The following is a 13,191-nucleotide window of genomic DNA, read 5'->3' as shown; positions in this document are numbered from 1 at the left end:
GGGACGGGAGAGACGCTCAGGCCCTGGGAGCACTCCTGGGTGAGGAGGGATGCTCACTGTCCTGGCTTCTAGCCGGCCTGTGCTAGGAGACACACTGTGAGTCCTTCGAGCACCCATGGGCTTTGTAATTGCCATCTTGTCTTAAATATTAAGAAAACAATATATGAGGTCATACTTCTCTCAAGACAGACAGCTAGTAAGTGGCTAACAGAGCCAGGTGCTCCCTCAATAGCCCTGCTTTCCCAATGCTTTTTTACTGCTGAGTCACTGCCTCTTGGGTTTCTTTATTCCACTTCACTCTCAGGAGCCAGCTAATGATGACTCTGATCTCAGAAAGGGAGCAGGATGTGGCCCAGGCCTGGGGGCTGCACGGGGGCATACTCTCCAGGCTGCAAGGCCTGCTGGGACTCCTCTCAGCCTCCCTTTCTGCCACCCTGTCAGCGAAGTGAGGATATTGCTCTGCAGAGCCCAAGGTTAGACACTGCAGTGCACAGGAAGCGTCCCCTTGCCAGGCCTGCCAGGGTGGTTGCAGGGCTAGGTTCTGCTCCTACCGCTGCTGTTCACCAGCCTTTTCATCTTAGAAACACCATCTCATGTGTCTAAGCATCAGTTTCCTCACCAGTGAGCTGGGAATCACATCTTCCCACCTACTTCACATGCAATGTAGTGAAAACTATAGGTAATTTGTGTGTAATTTGAAAATCACAGATTGTCCTACAAAGCTAAGTTTGCACCACACTAGAAGGTCACCAGGATCTCAAAAATTATAAGATACAAACTTGCACCTATTAGGATGGCCGTTATTTTAAAAACAAAAAGCCAACAACACAATAAATAACAAGCATTGGCAAAGATGTGGATAAACTGAAACCTTTATACACTGTCGGCAGGAAGGTAAATTGGTGCAGCTGCTGTGGCAAACGCTAAGGAGGTGCCTAAAAACTAAATATAGCACTATCACATGACCCAGAAATTACACTTCTGGTAATATACCCAAAATAATTGAACACAGGGACTTGAACAGATTTTATACAATAATGTTTTATTGTTGTTGTTCAATTACTCAGTCATGTTCAACTCTTTGCAGCTCCATGGACTGCAGCACACCAGGCTTCCTTATCCTTCACCATGTCCCGGAGCTTGCTCAAACTCATGTCCATTGAGTCGGTGATGCCATCCAACCATCTCATCCTCTGTTGTCCCGTTATCCTCCTGCCTTCAATTTTTCCCAGCATTCGGGTCTTTTCCAATGAGTCAGTTCTTCACATCAGCTGGCCAAAATATTGAAGTTTCAGCTTTAGCATCAGTCCCTCCAATGAATATTCAGGACTGATTTCCTTTAGGATGGACTAGTTGGATCTCCTTGCAGTGCGAGGAACTGTCAAGAATCTTCTCCAACACCACAGTTCAAAACTATCAATTTGATGGTGCTCAGCTTTATTTATAGTCCAACTCTCAGATTCATACATGACTACTGGAAAAACCACAGCTTTCACTAGATGGACCTCTGTCGACAAAGTAATGTCTCTGCTTTTTAACATGCTGTCTAGGTTGATCCAACCAGTCCATTCTAAAGGAGATCTGTCCTGGGTGTTCTTTGGAAGGAATGATGCTAAAGCTGAAACTCCAGTACTTTGGGCAACTCATGCGAAGCGTTGACTCATTGGAAAAGACTCTGATGCTGGGAGGGATTGGGGGCAGGAGGAGAAGGGGACGAGAGAGGATGAGATGGCTAGATGGCATCACCAACTCGATGGACATGAGTTTAAGTGAACTTCGGGAGTTGGTGATGGACAAGGAGGCCTGGCGTGCTGCAATTCATGGGGTCGCAAAGAGTTGGACATGGCTGAGCGACTGAACTAACTAACTAACTAACTAGGTTGGTCATAGCTTTTTTTCTGAGCAAGCATCTTTTAATTTCATGGCTGTAGTCACCATCTGCAGTGATTTTGGAGCCAAAGGAAATAAAGTCTGTCACTGTTTCCATTGTTTCCCCATCTATTTGCCATGAAGTGATGGCACTGGATGCCGTAATCTTTGTTTTCTGAATGTTGAGCCTTATCCCAACTCTTTCACTCTCCTTTTTCACTTTCATCAAGAGGCTCTTCAGTTCTTCTTCTCTTTCTGCCATAAGGGTGGCAGCATCTGCATATCTGAGGTTATTGGTATTTCTCCCAGCAATCTTGATTCCAGCTTGTGCTTCCTCCAGCCCAGCGTTTCTCATGATATACTCAGCATATAAGTTAAATAAGCAGGGTGACAATATACAATCTTGATGTACTCCTTTCCCAATTTGGAACCAGTCTGTTGTTCCATGTCCAGTTCCAACTGTTGCTTCTTGACCTACATACAGATTTCTCAGGAAGCAGGTAAGGTGGTCTGGTATTTCCACCTCTTGAAGAATTTTCCAGTTTGTTGAGATCCACACAGTCAAGGGCTTTGGCGCAGTCAATAAAGCAGAAGTAGATGTTTTTCTGGAATTCTCTTGCTTTTTCTATGATCCAGTGGATGTTTGCAATTTGATCTCTGGTTCCTCTGCCTTTTCTAAATCCAGCTGGAACATCTGGAAGTTCTCGCTTCACCTACTGTTGAAGACTAGCTTGAAGAATTTTGAGCATTACTTTACTAGCAGTGTGTGAGATGAGTATAATTTTTTAATAAAATTTATTTATTTTAATTGGAGGCTAATTACTTTACAATATTGTAGTGGTTTTGCCATACATCAACATGAATCTGCCACAGGTGTACACGTGTTCCCCATCCTGAACCCTCCTCCCACCTCCCTCCCCATACCATCCCTCTGGGTCATCCCAGTGCACCAGCCCTGAGCATCCTGTATCTTGCATCGAACCTGGACTGGTGATTCGTTTCACATGATATTATACATGTTTCGATGCCATTCTCCCAAACCATCCCACCCTCACCCTCTCCCACAGAGTCCAAAAGACTGTTCTATACATCTGTGTCTCTTTTGCTGTCTCTCATACAGGGTTATTGTTACCATCTTTCTAAATTCCATATATATGCATTAGGAGATGAGTACCATTATGTGGTAGTTTGAACATTCTTTAGCATTGCCCTTCTTTGGGATTGGAATGAAAACTGACCTTTTCCAGTCCTGTGGCCACTGCTGAGTTTTCCAAATTTGCTGGCCTATTGAATACAGCACTTTAACAGCATCATCTTTTAGGATTTGAAATAGCTCAGCTGGAGTTCCATCACCTCCACTACTTTATTCGTAGAGATGCTTCCTTAGGCCCTCTTGACTTTGGATGTCTGGCCCTAGGTAAGTGATCACACCTTCGTGGTTATCTGGATCATTAAAATATTTTTTATATAGTTTTTCCATGTATTCTTTCCACCTTTTCTTAATATCTTCTGCTTCTGTTAGGTCCATACCATTTCTGTCCTTTATTGAGCCCATCTTTGCATGAAATATTCCCTTGGTGTCTCTAATTTTCTTGAAGAGATCTCTAGTCTTTCCCATTCTGTTGTTTTCCTCTATTTCTTTGCATGGATCACTGAGGAAGGCTTTCTTATCTCTTCTTGCTATGCTTTGGAACTCTGCATTCAGATGGGCATATCTTTCCTTTTCTCCTTTGCCTTTAGCTTCTCATCTTTTCTCAGCTATTTGTAAGGCCTCCTCAGACAGCCATTTTTCCTTTTTGCATTTCTTTTTCTTGGGGGTGATCTTGATCACTGCCTCCTGTACAATGTCATGAACCTCTGTCTGTAGTTCTTCAGGCACTCTGTCTATCAGATCTAATCCCTTGAATCTATTTGTCCCTTCCACTGTATAACATAAGGGATTTGACTTAGGCATACCCAAATGATCTAGTGGTTTTCCCTACTTTCTTCAATTTAAGCCTGAATTTTGCAGTAAAGAGTTCATTATCTGAACCACAGTCTGCTCCTGGTCTTGTTTTTGCTGACTGTATAGAGCTTCTCCATCTTCAGTTGCAAAGAATATAATCAATCTGATTTTGGTATTGACCATCTGGTGCTATCCATGTGTAGAGTCATCTCTTGTGTTGTGGAAGAGGGTGTTTGCTATGACCAGTGCGTTCTCTTTGCAAAACTCTGCTAGCCTTTGCCCTGCTTCATTATGTACTCCAAGGCCAAATTTGCCTGTTACTCCAGGTATCTCTTGACTTCCTACTTTTGCATTCCAGTCCCCTATGATGAAAAGAACATCTTTTTTTGGTGTTAACTCTAGAAGGTCTTGTACATCCTCATGGAACCATCCAACTTCAGCTTCTTTGGCATTACTGGTTGGGACATAGCCTTGGATTACTGTGATTTTGAATGGTTTGCCTTCATCATTCTGTCTGTTGTTTTTGAGATTGCACCCAAGTACTGCATTTTGAACTTTTTGTTGACTATGATGGCTACTGCATTTCTTCTATGGGTTTCTTGCCCACAGTAGTTAATATAATGATAATCTGAATTAAATACATCCCAGAGCTCTGTGCTCTGCTCCAGTGTTCTGGGCCCCACCTCCCCTCCTCCGGCCACTTGGCCTCAGCCTGGCAAGGGCCCTCTTATCAGTTTGCCCAGGAGTGGAGTGGTCCAGGGAATCCCCTCAATTCACTTAAAGTACAAGGTGGGCAGTCTGCGAAGCAGCCCTGCGGGGTCACAGCATAAGCACCAGTTGGAAGGTACATCCTGAGGTGGCCGTACCTCCTGCTAGGTCATGCCCCCTCCTCGATCACCTCCAGGGATCACCCAGAGCCTGTCTCAGGCTCTGCTCTCAGATGCCCAGGTGGACACGTGGGAATGAGGGGTGAAGGAGCCCCAGCCCCCCTGCCCCTGTGGAGTTTCATGGCTCTTGCTAGACTCAGAAGGGCTGTCCCCTGATATTCAGAGACAACCCAGAGGTCTCTGGTAACTTACTTCATACCTGGTGGCACTGGGGAGCTTCCATCATCCCTGAGTCTCCTGGTGAAATGTCCCAAGGAGGCACCAGCACAAGAGAGAGGTTACAGGCAGACAGCCAGGGGCAGAATCCTGTACTGCTATGGGCTAGTTTATAACCTCAGGCAGATTACTAACCCTCAGCACAACTGGAAAACAGAAATGATGTTCTTTTTCATCTGATACAATGAAGTAATTTTGTGAAGCATTTAGCCTGATATCCAGTAACTGCTTAGCTAGCTCCTGTTACTATGATCCTCTCTTTGACTTTGGCTTGTCTGTTATGGAGACTTGAATGGGTTTTAGATGCTGACTCTTCCTTTGTTCTAGAAAACAACCTGAGTGAAGAAGACTCCAATCCATGTTCCTGTAGAAAGTTGTAAAGGCACCATTGACCTAAACACAGACACCTTGGACTCTACAACTGAACAAGCTCTTTTGTTTGCTTGTATAACATAAATTGTTGGACATGAGGAGGGCAGGGCTTTTTCTCTGCAGATTTTGGCCGTGGGCCTGAGAGCTGAAGGGGGAAGCCCAGGGGAGATCAGAGGAGCAGATGAGCCAGAGGAAAGATCTCAAAACACAAGTATAGCCCAAAGAAGGCAGAGACAGGGCACCAACTGACAAGGAGCTAAGGACCATGGGGACACTCTGCATGGAGAAAACTTGAAGGAGAACACAGGCCATGTTATTTGTATGAAATTTGGGCATCGTGTATGTGTGACACCATTGTTTGCACCAACAGCAGTTACGGAGTCTGGGAGTCTAATTCACCATCAGGGGCCAATGCAGCCAGAGGCAGGCAAAGAGCTGGGGTCACTGGACACACCCAGGTTGGCTTTGTAAATATTCTGCAGATTGGCCCTGCCTCTGCCCAGCTCTCACAGGCAAAACAGCCACCAGACACTGAGGGAGGACCTGCCGCAGGCAAAATTCCAAAACCAAGTGTGCTTTAGAGATTCAAGCCTTTAAAACAAATGCCTTTCACCTAGAGTGTTTGTTTCCATTGTAAATTGAAAATGTGCTCTGGTTAGAGACAGAAGAAAGTAGATGAGAAAGATCCCTGGCATCCTTACCACCTATTGATAGATACAGTTGCTAAGCAGGTCTTTTCCATTCAGGTTTTCATGCACATTTAAGTACTCTTTAGGAGGTTGGAATCATCAGAGAGAGGTAGATGACAGCTAGATTATTCTGATGGGCTTTTTTTGGGGGAGTATTTTCCTTTTTATGAAAAAAATTCTTTTTTATTTTAATGGCTACATTTCTCTACACTTATGGCTCTGTATTCTTTATTTAACTAGTTCCCTGTTGTTGACTGTTTAGGCTTGACCCAATTTTGTAACTCCAATGGCTGTCTTTCCACAACATTCTTTGTCTTCTCCTTTACAGAGCTTCTTAGGAGTAGAGTTTACTGGCACAAGTGCCCAGAACATGGTCAAGCCCCTTGCCCCACATTACCAAACTGCCCTCATCAACTTTTATTCCCACCATCTCTGCTATTGCTTGTGTTGCGTGCATGCTAAGTCACTTCAGTTGTGTCTGACTCTTTGAGATCCCATGGACTGTGGCCCACCAGGTTCCTCTTGTGGCAAAATCACTGTATAAGCCATTTGATAGAGATATGGTGCATTCAGAATCCCCTATCTGGGTGCTTGTCCTGGGCTTTGGATCTCCTGGGTGAGATTCCATTAATAACTAGGCTTAATGATCTTGAAATACCCATCCTGGTTTCTTTACCAGTGCATCTTTCAACCACCCAAGAACCAGGGTGGATGGAAATGTGGGTGCCGAGTGATGCTTCCCCTGCATCCTGACAACAAGCCCCCCGGGTCTCCCAAGGTGGGACTGCAGAAGTTGCAGAACAAAGGAGCAGCCCAGCTTGACCTAGACAGCCTGGTCCCCTGTCCTTGTCTCTGGGTGATGATCAGTGTGAAGATCAGCTTCTGAGAGAGGCCAGGATCTGGGGTCGTGGGAGGGTGCCAAGCGCTCAGTCCAGGTGGGCCAGAGCACCTTTCAGGGCCCCTCTCCTCCCCTCAGCTGGGACCCTGTCCTGCACTCACCTCAGGAGGGCACTGGGTGGAGGGGAAAAGGCTGGGTCAGTGCTGTCCTGGAAAAATATTGAAGGAAGTTGAAAACGTGGCTCTCAAACAAAACAGAATGAATACATGCCCAAGATTTTATTAAGCTCATCAATTAAGCAGTGAGCCAGGAAGTTGGTAATGCTGGTCCAAATGGCATTTCAAGTACTAGAATTTATGTAGTCCTTTGGGAAAGACTCACTAAAACAGATCTTTAACGTTTGAGGCAAATCTGGTTAATGTCCTACAGGGCAATAAATCAGTAGTTCTCTCTCTTCAGTGGACAGGGAATCATTTCATGTCTATTTGACAAATACCTACAATAGAGCATGGAACTTCACAGAATCTGAGCACTTAACTAATACTAACTGGAGGAGTCAAGCAATCCTCCTAAAAATGTGGCTAAACCTTGGGTAGGCCTATAAAACAAAGCCTCCAGGCAACCCCGGAAGCACACGCAGGGTTTTTGGCCTTATGTCCAGAGTTTGGATGCTTTCTGTTAACACATGAGCTTATGACCACTCCTATAGAAACAACTCAGACTCTGCTTTGCCAACTCCGCAAACACACACCTCCATACACGAAAACATCCTGAGAACTTGGAAGAAAGAAGCTACCAGCCTCGCCAGCGGGGATTCTGCCCTGAATCTCTATCTTAAATGAGATGCATGTGGTCCTTAACATCCTTTTTTTTGATGCATTTATGGGTCTTTTACCTCCAACCATGGTAAACTTTTATGGTAGAGCCCATAACTTACATTCATAGACTTTTAGAAATAGAGCTACTTTAAGATTTTTAAGTCCAAGGCTCGTGTTATCAGATGGCCTGTGCCCCAGCTTTATTAAGAGACTTTCCTAAAGCTAGCTCGCTGAGGAGTGCAGAACCAGGAGAAACACCCTAGCCCCTGCCCTAGGTCCTGCCTAGTCTTCCTTCACCCCCAGCACAGCTTTGGATACACAGTATATATGAATGAGATGGAAGCATGGATAGATGGATACGTGGATGAAAATGTGGGTGGGTAGATGGATGGATGGGTGGGTGGCTGAATGGATGGATAGACTGATGTAAATACAATATTGTTTTTCCTTTTAGAGAAGAAAATGGCTTGTGAACACAGTTATCCCCTTTTGTGGGAGGAGAAGAAAACACTGGTTCTAACTGTGTGCATTTCTTCACCAGTGTCCTAGTCTTACATATACTCTGTTTTACAGGCCCACCCAAGGCTTAGCCACATTTTTTGGAGGATGGACCACTGCTTGACTCTTCCAGTTACTATCAGTTAAGAACAATCAGCCTCATAGGGGGATGGAGGAGGTTGTTAGGCCTTCTTCTTTTGCACAGTTCTCAACACCAGCCTGCACATCGAAATGTCCTGATATTGGGTCTCCGCCTCAGTGGGGCAGCAGCACAATCTTTATATCACAGCCCCTCCAGATACTAATCACTGACAATTGCAGAGAGTATGACAAGTAAATCTGGGGACCAAGAGCCAACTGGGCTGCACTCTGTATGGGAGGAGCCACTGTGCCAGGGAGTCACTGTGACTTGAATGCTGTATTCGGCTCCTTGGGCTCAAAACTAACCAGTCCACTATAAGTGCCCCTCAGCAGGCCACTGCAGAGGAGCCAGGGCAGCCAGACTGTGGTTAGGCCGAGGGAGGAGACCGCTCTCCAGGGAAGGATGAGTGGCAGACCATCCAATGGCTCTCATGGAGTCAGCCTCCAGAGAGATAAAAGCTAATTGCCTTTGAAGGAAAATCTGGCTTTAGGAGAAAACTCCAGATGGAGCCCAGCAGAGCCTTTCAGTGTTGGAGGGGGCTCAGAGGACACACTCTGCATAAAGTATTTCTGCCTGCTTATCTGTTAATTTGTGCTTATGTCCTTCTAAGAAAAGAAGCTTAACCTTTCATCAAGATTTGCCATAAGTGGACATATAACAGTGTCTGAATCCTTTGTGATACCACTGTGTTCATTATGTTTTTCAGTCACTTAAAAGGAGTCTTAACGCATCCCCATTAGAATGAATGACAGGAAAATGTTTCTTTGAACAAATGGGGCAATCCTTTAATCAGACAATTAGAACCATTTTTGCTTTCACATCAAGATGAACACCACTTTTACTACTAAATTACATGCATCTTGCAAGCCCAGGCCTCTTGGGAAACTGTTTTAGTTCCTCTGTGCTCTGCATCTGACCCTCAACTGCCTTGTTCTTGATCTGTCTTTTTCATTTTTCTACGTTAGTATTTAATGTGTGTCTATGGGATGCAAGCCACTTTACATATGTTTTTTCTACTGAAACCAGGCCACAGAGCATCCTGTGAAGTGAGGACTCTCCAGGGAGCACACACCTGCCATCTTCACCACCTCCCATACTCCTCTTGTCAAGACAGCTGCTGACTCAGGGAAGAAAGCTTGGGAACCGCTGCCCCCTCCCCTCCCTAGGAGTGGGGCCTGGAGAGGCAGAGAGCACCCACTCAGCATCTGCTTCTTCTCAGTGCCCCGCAGAGACAGGGCTGTGCCAGGCTCCCTGGGACACACACCAGGGCCCTATATCCAGGTGTACCCTGGTCTAAGAGGCACTGGTCATAGAGCTGGGCATAAGCTGCACCAGGGCAGAGGGCGGGTGGGGCTGCAGAAGCAGTGTCTCACACAGCACCTCAGAGGCTGTCCCATGGGCTGACTGCAGTGACACCACAGACCAGGCACAGGGCACAGGGCAGTCAGGGCCATGGCTGTTGTTGGTTGTTGTCCAACCAGTGTTACTGGTCTGGGTGTAACTCTCAGTCTACACAGGATAGACCCAGTGAGTGTCCATGTGTGTGTGTATGCTAAGTCTCTTCAGTCGTGTCCAGCTCTTTGCAATCCCATGGACTGTAGCCTGCCAGACTCCTCTGTCCATGCGGATTCTCCAGGCAAGAATACTGGAATGGGTTGCCATGCCCTCCTCCAGGGGATCTTCCCAAGCCAGGGATTGAACCCGAGTCTCTTACATCTCCTGCATTGGCAGGTGGGTTCTTTACCACTGGAGCCACCTGGGTGTCCACTGACATCAGTTAGGACACTTGGCAACATTTTTAAATTTAAACAAAAATTAATCAACATTTTAAACACATAATTCATGTATTACACAATTCATGTACACACTTTAATTCATTTAAAGTGTATAATTAGATGGACTTTAACGTCACTGTCACCAAAGACACAGATGGCACCATATCACTCCAGAACATTCCCTCATGCCCTGCCACTGTCCATCCCCTCTCCACACCAACCTCAGGTGACCACAAACCTGCTTCTGTCTCTAGTTTCATTTGAGTTTTCTAGGATTTTATAGAAGTAGACTAATACAATGTACCCTCTTATGTCTGGCTTCTCTCACTCAGGCTGATCACCCTGAGATTTACTGGTGTCATTTCAAATGTCAGAAGTCTGTTCCTTTTCACTGCTGAGTAATGTTCCACCATGTTGATAGTCCTCATTTGCTTATTGATTGGCCCAGTGAGCTCTCACCATGTGAGTGCAGCAGGTGTCCTGGGATGGTGAGTGGCAGGTGCACCCTGCCTTTGCCAGGGTGACTGACAAGGTCACAGGAAGTCACATGGCACCCAGCATATGGCTGGATATCCACCATCGGGAGGGTGGCAAGGAGAAGAGCAGGGCCTGAGATAAGCGGCCACCTCAGGGGCCAGAGAGGAGAGTGTTTGTGCCAAGATAACAAGGAAGTCAGAGCAATATCTGAGGGAGAGGCCATCCTGCTGAAGACTAAGAGGGAAGGGAGGCAGGCTGGTGGGGAAGTAGGGCCGGGCTGTGCCTGGCTTGGGAGAGTGTTGGAATTGGGCTTGGCGGCAGAAGGGTTCAAACAGAAGAGTATTGTGGTTAGATTTGCTGATCAGCCCATGAGACCTTGGTCTGAAGAATAGGTTCTTAGGATCGACGTGGACATGGGAGACCAGTGAGGGGCTACTGTCAGTCATCCAGGCCAGAGTCAGGATGTGAGCAGAGCAATAGGGGATGTGTGGGCCATTTAGGACACAGACTGTACTTGACTTCAGGATCTCAAAGCCAATGGTGAGGGGATCCCGACACGAGGAGGAGGCCGGAAGCACTCCCTAGGTTCCCCAAGTCTGGATGGTGGGCTTCCATTTGCTGCCCCTCCCACCACCACTTTGGTCAGCTCAGGCTGAGAGGCTTAAACAGTTTGGGGGCTAGAAGTCCAAGATCAAGGTGCCAGCAGATCTGGTTTCTGGTGAGGCCTCTTCCTGGTATGTAGATGGCCACCTTCTCACTGTGTCATTACGTGGCAGAGAGAAAGGAAACAGCTCTCTCAAGTTATCTTATAAGGACACTAATCCCATAATGGGGGCTCCATCACCTCCTGAAGACCCCACCTCCTATGTTAGGGAGTTTGGCTTCAACATATAAATTTGGAAGACATTCAGTCAATAACACTCCTTGGCCTCCCGCCCTGGATATCCTAGCTGCTCTTTCTAGAAGCCCAACTTCCCTGGGACTACCGACCCACTCTCACTCCAGTCATCATTCATGGTCCAGTGCCCTGCCCAGCCCACAGACCCCTCCTGCAGGACGCTGGCTCTTGGACCCCAGGTCCCCCCAGGCATGGGCGTGAAGCTGGCTGGGAACCTGAGGGCTCACCCAGACTGCTCATCTGTACCCCTGGCTATGGCAGAAGCAGCTCATTGTCCGCAAGGACTTTCCCTCCACCCAGACCTGAAGCTGCAGGCTGTCATAGAAGCTCCATCTCAGACTTTGCTCCAGACCACAAGTAGTCTCACCAGGGCCTGGGTGAGACTCAGAATTCTCACCAGAATCCCCTGGGTTCTCTCACTCCTGTACTGTTGCTTCCACTCTGGCCTTTGCCTCTAAGCCCAGACCCTTCCCTCTGCTGAGCTTGTCTAAGACTCATCTTCCAGCTTTCCCACTAGGCCCAGCTCTTGGGACATCTTTGGATCCAAGCTCAATACCTTGCCAGACAAGTCTTGTTCACTTTCCTAGCTCCACATGGTCACTACAGCTCAACACAGCCTGGGGGGAGGAAGGAAGGACAATGGCCTCTCATTGCCACACACCGCCCATTGCAGGGCACCTTGGCACCAAGCTTGCCTGGACTGGTATTGACAGGTTGGCCTTGCCCTCTGACCCCAGCCTTGCTCTGGGCACCTGTGTCCAGAAGTTCCTCCAGCCCTTTATCCTCTCCCTTCTGGCCCTCTCATGTGCTCCACTGCTCCTCTTTCTCGAAGACCCCAGACTCCCATTTTCTAAGTATGTGTCCCAAGGGCACATACTTAGCTGATTCAGTCAGAAATCCACACCTGTGAAGAACACATGAGTTCAAGGTCATGCAGAAACTTTGGCATATTGGCACACAAAGGCCACATGTGAGCCAAAAGTTAATGAAAGACTATTTACACAGTCTCCTTTTGCCAGTAATTCTGCATAATACCTGGCTTTATAATGTACTTTGAAAGGAATTTCACTTGAAAAGCTCAAAATTATATACCTAACTACTTGCAGCTCTATTTGCCATGATTAATGGCTCAGTCCTGCCAGGGCAACACCTGGCAACAGTTGTTTACATGAGTGGCTACATGAGAAGACCAAATGTGTTCACATCTTCTGATCAAAGATGCAAAACACTGATTTAAGCTGAGTATTATCTTGGCTTATCTTAGACAAGCCAAAGCCTCAGGCCAAGGAAGCCACTTTTCACTGGATGCGCACAAGCCAGGTGATCTGTAAGATCCCTTGAAGCTGTACCACAGCTGGCTGTTGTTTTTGCTTTGGCTCCATCCCTTCATTCTTTCTGGAGTTATTTCTCCACTGATCTCCAGTAGCATATTGGGCACCTATTGACCTGGGGAGCTCATCTTTCAGTATCCTATCTTTTGTCTTTTCATACTTTTCATGGGGTTCTCAAGGCAAGAATACTGAAGTGGTTTGCCATTCCCTTCTCCAGTGGACCATGTTTTGTCAGAACTCTCCACCATGACCCATCCATCTTGGGTGGCCCTACACGGCATGGCTCATAGTTTCATTGAGTTAGACAAGGCTGTGGTCCATGTGATTAGATTGGTTAGTTTTCTGTGATGGTGGTTTTCAGTCTGTCTGCCCTCTGATGGAGAAGGATAAGAGGCTTATGAAAGCTTCCTGATAGGAGAGACTGACTGAGGGGGAA

This window comes from Bison bison, unplaced genomic scaffold (genome assembly GCF_000754665.1).
Source record: "Bison bison bison isolate TAMUID 2011002044 unplaced genomic scaffold, Bison_UMD1.0 scf7180017864090, whole genome shotgun sequence".
In the NCBI taxonomy this organism is placed as follows: domain Eukaryota; kingdom Metazoa; phylum Chordata; class Mammalia; order Artiodactyla; family Bovidae; genus Bison; species Bison bison.
This window is presented reverse-complemented; position numbering follows the sequence as displayed.